The sequence below is a fragment of the Schistocerca gregaria genome, chromosome 6 (genome assembly GCF_023897955.1).
Source record: "Schistocerca gregaria isolate iqSchGreg1 chromosome 6, iqSchGreg1.2, whole genome shotgun sequence".
Lineage (NCBI taxonomy): Eukaryota > Metazoa > Arthropoda > Insecta > Orthoptera > Acrididae > Schistocerca > Schistocerca gregaria.
In genome coordinates, this window is record NC_064925.1 from 326,032,755 (window position 1) to 326,039,530 (window position 6,776).

General features: G+C 42.3%; 1 protein-coding gene and 1 pseudogene across 10 annotated transcripts in view; both read right to left on the minus strand.

Moving 5' to 3' along the window:
* Positions 1 to 1,884, minus strand: part of LOC126278659 (zinc transporter 6-A-like) — a 471,888-nt gene extending 470,004 nt beyond the window's left edge. For 9 of the 10 annotated variants that reach the window (XM_049978881.1, XM_049978875.1, XM_049978874.1 and 6 more), the window contains exon 1: positions 1,597 to 1,866. The gene's annotated coding sequence lies outside the window, so the exon portion shown is untranslated. Of the gene's footprint in view, positions 1 to 1,596 lie in introns of all 10 variants that reach the window. The other variant, XM_049978886.1, reaches the window with a different exon arrangement.
* A 4,378-nt stretch (positions 1,885 to 6,262) lies between these two features.
* Positions 6,263 to 6,380, minus strand: LOC126279152 (5S ribosomal RNA; annotated as a pseudogene).
* Positions 6,381 to 6,776: the final 396 nt, after the last annotated feature.

The following is a 6,776-nucleotide window of genomic DNA, read 5'->3' on the forward strand; positions in this document are numbered from 1 at the left end:
CGTGATCTCCTTAGCCACAATCCATAGATGTTGCACACCATCCTGATGTCAGATGGAGCTCATTTCGAGTTATGTGGTTCAGTGAATAAACAGAATTGCCATTATTGGAGTGATGTAAGCCCTCGTGAACTGCACATCAAGCTCTTGCACGCTTCTCGTATCACAGCGTGGTGTGGAGTTGCTTCCTTTGGGATTATTGGCTCTTACTCTTTTGAAGAAGACAGTGGTGTGGCTGTAACTATCACCAGTGAATGCTACCTAAAGATGCTGCAAGACTTCCCCAATTAGGTGTGCTCGATGTGGGTGTGGAAAAATTATGGTTTCAACAAGATGGAGCAACCTTGAATACAGCAAGAATTTGCATGGATTTCTTGCATCCGACATTTCCTGGTAGAGTAATTTCCCATTTTTGTGACATTTCCTGGCCGTCTCACTCACCTGACCTTTCATGTGCAGACTTTTTCCATTGGAGTTACCTGAAGCAAGAAGTGTCCCAAACATGTTGTGCCACCATTCCTGAGTTGAAGGATCGCATCAGAACAGCCATCGGCAATGTCCCAGGGAATACGTTACGCCGAGTAATGGAAAGCTTTCAACACTAGATGAATGTGTTGTGCAGAGGGGGGCATCATTTGACACAAGTCATATTCAAAAAGTAATGCACGCAATGGACAATGACATACACATTAGTAAATGGCATACATTTAACTATTAATTGACATAAGAGGTAATAAATAAAGTAAAGTTACTAACTGATGGTGTGTTTTTAATTTCCTACTATGAACGCTGCCTGTATGTTTAAATGAAACGGTCAAATTGCAGGTTTAATCTTGGACTAAAAACCTTCCTGTCACTCGCTAGATGAGGTAGTTTTTAGGCCAAAGGAAGGTACAGGTTTCCAACACCAGTGATTTTGTCTAAGGTACTTTTACTTTCACATAAGAAACTCAATGATTACAAATTTCTAAAACTATTCACCTAACATAGGGAATGAAAAATTTATAAACAAACTCATGACATTCAAGGCTACAAAGGTTAAAAATGCTGTTCACTCGCCCATAATGTGTGAGAAAATGTATGTGTCTGTTATGTTAAACACATGTAACTATAAAAATGTCGTAAACATTGTTTACAATGTAATGTGCACAATTCAGAACATGACTATTTATAGTAGGTAAAGTTACAATTTAAGTGAAATTAATCGTGTATATAAGTAACTTATGCGAAATACGTGCGCAGCGATAAAACACATGTCCCCATTTGCAATGTCGTGCTTCGGCATTAGGGCTTACTAAAAATTTTGTTCTATCTATGCATATACTGATATATATAATAAATGTTAAATCTCTAGTTTCGAGCAAATTGCGGCTGTTACCTGATACATAAATTCTTAGGTTCAATTTGGTACAAAGAAACCAGCTGGAAACTCGGTGGCAGCAGCTGACAGACTTTGTAAAAATACATCTGGGAAGGAGTGTAGGTATCATGCGGTAGCCTGAACTGGGAAGAAACCTTTCGTGGTTCTTACATTTAACCCGCGGCAGCGGAGATGTATTGTATCAAGAATAATTTGCAGGTGATTTTTGTACAACATACCTTTAAAATCATTTCGAGTATTGTTCCTCTTCTGGTTGACGTTTTTCATTGCAGAATACATTTGTTTACCCCATGTTTAGCGTCTAGTCTTTGTTCCATATCACACAATAGGAAGTCTTGTTTACTTTCTCAGTAGCTATCATCCACTCGGCACTTTTATTATCACGATGAAGTGATATCAAATACAAACAATGCTGGACACAACCACAAAAACACCTCCTATATCCCACATCAGATCATCACACTCGCACACGCGGTAACGTCTGCTTCGGATCGGATGACAGATATCGATGGATCGATATTCACTTAATAGTCGAAAGACAATTCGATTCTCTAAATCGGTGCAGGAGACGACCTTCGGGAGAGGCGTCAGTGGGAGTTCGATCGGCGCGTCTTGTTAATTACTTTCATGTTCCACGGATCATTTTGCACGATAAACCGTAATGACATGGAACAAATAGTCTTATATTCACATTAAAAATTATTTTGTAAATATGACTACATGTCGTCAAGACGCTTTTTACACACAACGCAATTAGTGCACACTTTACACCTTAGCATCAGACGCGAGAACAATGGTGGAACAGCACAACAAAGACAGTCATTTCCAAGCAGACTCAGATATTTATTCCAGAATGAAATTTCCACTCTGCTGTGGAATGTGCGCTGATATGAAACTTCCTGGCAGATTAAAGCTGGGTGTGGACAGGTCGTGAGTCGTGCTTGGGTAGTTCAGACAGTAGAGCACTTGCCTATGAAAGGCAAAGGTCCCAAGTTCCAGTCTCGGTCTGGCACATAGTTTTAATCTGCCAGGAAGTTACACTTGTTCCTTGTTTATTGCGTTGATATTGACATTCGCTGTTGATGTCGGCAGTCGGTGCCATCAGAGAATCCCCCCTCCCCTCTGGCCTATTCCAGTGTGGAGCACTGTGGAGTGACAGGGTAAGTAAGAGGTCGGTCCTGTTCTGACATGTAGCCTTTTGAGGCATTGGATTGATAGTGTCGGTGGTTTGCCTTTGACTAGGATTGAAAATGTCTGTTCCCCACATTGGAGGAGTTTGTAGGGCTTGGAATACGGATGCTATAATGCTGTACAAACTGTGTTGTCATGTAGCGTGATGTGAATGCAGTCACATAGTTCTGTCTGCACAAAAACTGGCCATACACTACGTGCATGTGGGAGGGCTGGGGTGCAGATAGTAGCGATGGGCTGTTTAACACTGTGCACCAAAGGCATTAAGTCTAATGTTGGAACTGGTGACTAAGATAAAAAGAAGTCTGCCAGCAGTGTGAGTCATTCAACTTATATAACCTCTTAGAGAGAGGACTTCAGGTCATCCTTGTATGCAGCGCAGACACCCAGCAATACATCAGTCTTTTGTGCATCATTGCACATCAAAGCGACCTTGAGGGTGAAGTGCCATCTGCTTCTTTGTGGATGGTAAGCAGTTGTATGAAAGCGTTGCACATCACTCAATTTGAGCAGCTGTGCAAAGAAGAGCGACTCGAATTGATGTCCTTGATCAGTTGTAATGGACAATGGGCATCCAAAGCGAGAGACTCGCAATCTAAGAATGCCTGTGCAGGGGTTCTGCCATTATAATGTGTAGTGTAGAGGTCCCTACACAACGAGTTGTATGGTCAGTAGCCAATAACATGTACTTATAGCCATTGGGTTCTGGCAAAGAGACGACTAAATCCAAGTGAAGATGCTGGAAATGCCCTTTTTGTACTTTAAATGTGCTGTGTGGTGGGAATGCATAGTGTCAGGTTTTGCTACAGTGGCGTGGAATGCAGGTGTCTGACCTTTTCTTGCAGTCTGCCTTAATTCCTGCCCAAGCGAAATGTTCCATAATTGGTCTTATGGAAGGGCAAACTGCTGTTTCGGACAGACTGTGTAAGCTGTCAAAGATCATTTACTCGAATGACACTGGAACTAAATTTTGTGGTCTACCCTGTGACGTGTCACACCATGACTGTGTTGTATGGCTGGGTGCTTTAATGTGTTGGAACCTCAAGCTCCTATTGGGGTCCTATAGGAGGCCCAGTAAATGTTTGTTTTTCTTGTCCTACGGTCAAATCACCAAAATCTATTAGTCCAGTGAAAGACCTAATGCAAGCCACTACATTTTCTCCCTGCTCAAATTTGCGTATCTGTTGATAATTGAGCAATAAAATAGAGGTGTCGGAAGCAGCAGAGGAAAACGTCTCTACTATTGTACTTTTGTTCAAGATTTTTAACACTTCATTCAAGTGTTATGTAAGTGAAATACTGAATTTACTGATTTTTTTAATCACTTTCATTTTCTGTAAGTGCAGAATAACGTTTCATGCACAACTGTTTGAAGAATGCATTTTGTGTACTATTTGTAGTGGTGCATAATTCTCACATTGTAATACTGTTAATACAGGGTGTACATAAAGTCCAGGAACACTTTCAATTATTTATTGCACAACAACCAAACATTGTACAGATATCATACATATGTCATTTTGAAGAGAAACCCTGATTTTTTTATTTATACCAAAATAGCGTAGTTTGGTAATTTGCCGATAGTCAGTGCTAGTAGCAAACATGGTGAGTTCAGGTGCAAAGTGAGCTTTCTGTGTGTTGGAGTTCGACAAAAACAACTGTGCTACAGCTGTTTCATGAAATGGCCTCCTCAATCATCAGATCTCACTCTGTGTGACTTTTTTCTGTGGGGACACATTAGAGATCTAGTGTATGTACCGCCTCTATTTGCAAGTATGTCTTCTTGTTTCATATGACGCTGAAAACAGAGGGATCCGATGGTGAATGGGCAAAGCCTTGGATGTTGGGTACCAGTTATCGATCAGTGATGGTTCTGGAACTGAGGGTCCCTGCACATATGAAATGTGCCATACTTTTTGGGGGCCAATTTATCAGTGAAGCCCAAGGGCTGTTCGAAGGTGGACAGTGTCCTTAGTTATTAATTAATCTACAGACGCTTCAGTGATCAGTAACTTTTCAGAAAGAAGGCACTGTGCCATGTAGGAGACAGGATGTCCCTCTGTGGTTTCAGTTCAGTGGTGCGTGCTACCCTTAATGTCGTGGTGACATAAGGGCTGGTACACACTAAATGTACATGTGGTGGAGTCAGTGTCACCGCTTGCACTGTTACAAGTAGCACTGTCACTACCCTGTATGCAATTCGTTGGTTCAAAAACGAGATAGTTTCAATGGGAAGACAAACTAGATGTCTAACAGATTTATCAAGTGTTGGTTGGTGTTTTCACAGCGCTTCTCCAGAAGCAGCCTGTATTCACGTTGTCAGAAGTGTCTATCAAATTCAGATTCAGTAAAGCCTGAGTCAGTAATTCGTCGAGGTGAGCATACTCGTTGTTACTGCCAGGGTTGTGGATGAAGTTCTGTACTCCGTTTTGCAGGTCCTCCACATTATGTTGGATCTCCATGAGGATGAAGTTCTGCGAAGTTAGGCTCTCTACATTGGCGGGAGGTCGATGTAACAATGATAGGAGCTGATAATCAGATTCGCTTGCATAGTGACGTCTGTAATAATGAACTCTGTTATTGTAAAGGCAGACATTCTACTCTGTAGTGCTCTGTTCCATTGTTCATGTCCACTAGAAAACCTGTCCATTACTGAAATCAATGTTATGTACAGTAGTACCATATGTTATAATGATTGATCCAGTCACCACCCTGGGTAGTGGTGAAGTATCTGTGACCAGTTGAGTAGCAAAATGAGTTGGAAGAGTGCTGAGTTTGGAAGATGATTCACCAGGAAATGCTGCTTAGTATGCTGGTCACGTAAACACAGATAATGGGTCAAACACGTTTGGTTCACACTGGTGATTCTATTTCATGCTTTAGCAGTGTCACAACCACTGACACTTGGTGAAGGTCACAGATGACGTTTGGATGACTGCAGAAAGGAACGCGTATGCAGGTAGCGGTGCCAGAGTGTGCATGGAAACAACAGTTATGTGCAATCTGTTGGTTGTTCTCCATATTCCAAACGGTGAAACGTGCCTGGTGGCTTGTTGTCAGCTGATCGTGGTGTATCTCAGTCACCAGAGGATGAGGACCTGACTCATATTTGTAGTATCAGATATTTCTGCATGTGCCGTCTACTTTTCGTACGGCAATTGCGGCAGGGGAGGACAAGATGGCTGCCAATTCTCTGTGCATGGCGTGTAGGGGTGCACTAGAAGTGATCAGATGTATTTGGTAGTCATCAGCCACGTCGATACACAACACAGCTGCCAAAATTCATTAACTTAAGTGGCTTCAAAGGTAACAGGCAAGTCTTGAGAGATAACATTCAAACAGCTACAATAGTAATCGTATTTAAAACAATAAAGATTAACTTTCTTGAAAGGGACAAAATCTTAGAGCTACGGAAGTTAATTCCCCAAATGAACCAAGAGTCACTGGGCCACTAGCATTTGCTTACCACGAAAACTAAACTAAATTCTGTCTGAAAAGATGTTGGAAGACCCAACGGCACCGACCGGCCGCCATGTCATCCTCAGGCCACAGGCATCACTGGATGCGGATATAGAGGGGCATGTGGTCAGCACACCACTCTCCTAGCCATATGTCAGTTTTCGAGACCGGAGCTGCTACTACTCAGTCAAGTAGCTCCTCAGCTTGTTTCACAAGGTCTGAGTGCACCCTGCTTGCCAACAGCGCTCGGCAGAGCAGATGGTCACCCATCCAAGTGCTTGCCCAGCCTAACCGTGCTTAACTTCGGTGATCTGACGGGAACTGGTGTTACCACTGCAGCAAGGCCGTTGGCATTTGCTTACCACAGACACAGACAATTTTATGGTCGTTACATCAGTCAGAGAAGCAACAACTTCCAGCACAAATAAAACTCAGTTTCGTCCTCAGAGGTCACTAACACGCGCATCAGTCTGGAACACATGACAATTAATTACAGGCACGGCTGAAAAAATAAGTAGATATTGAACAAGTTGTAATTAAAAGAAATTTTAAAACACACAAATACAGCACTCAGATAATGCCAAACAGAGTGATGGGGAACCATAGGCAATCCAGCATAGTGGGAGCAACTTCAGCGTGGGAGCACATGTGTAAATCAAGTAGCAAGTACATTACCCCTAAAGGGCAGAACAGACTGTGCCAGAAAACTAACAGTACTCCAACACTCACATCAGCAACTATGCCAGGT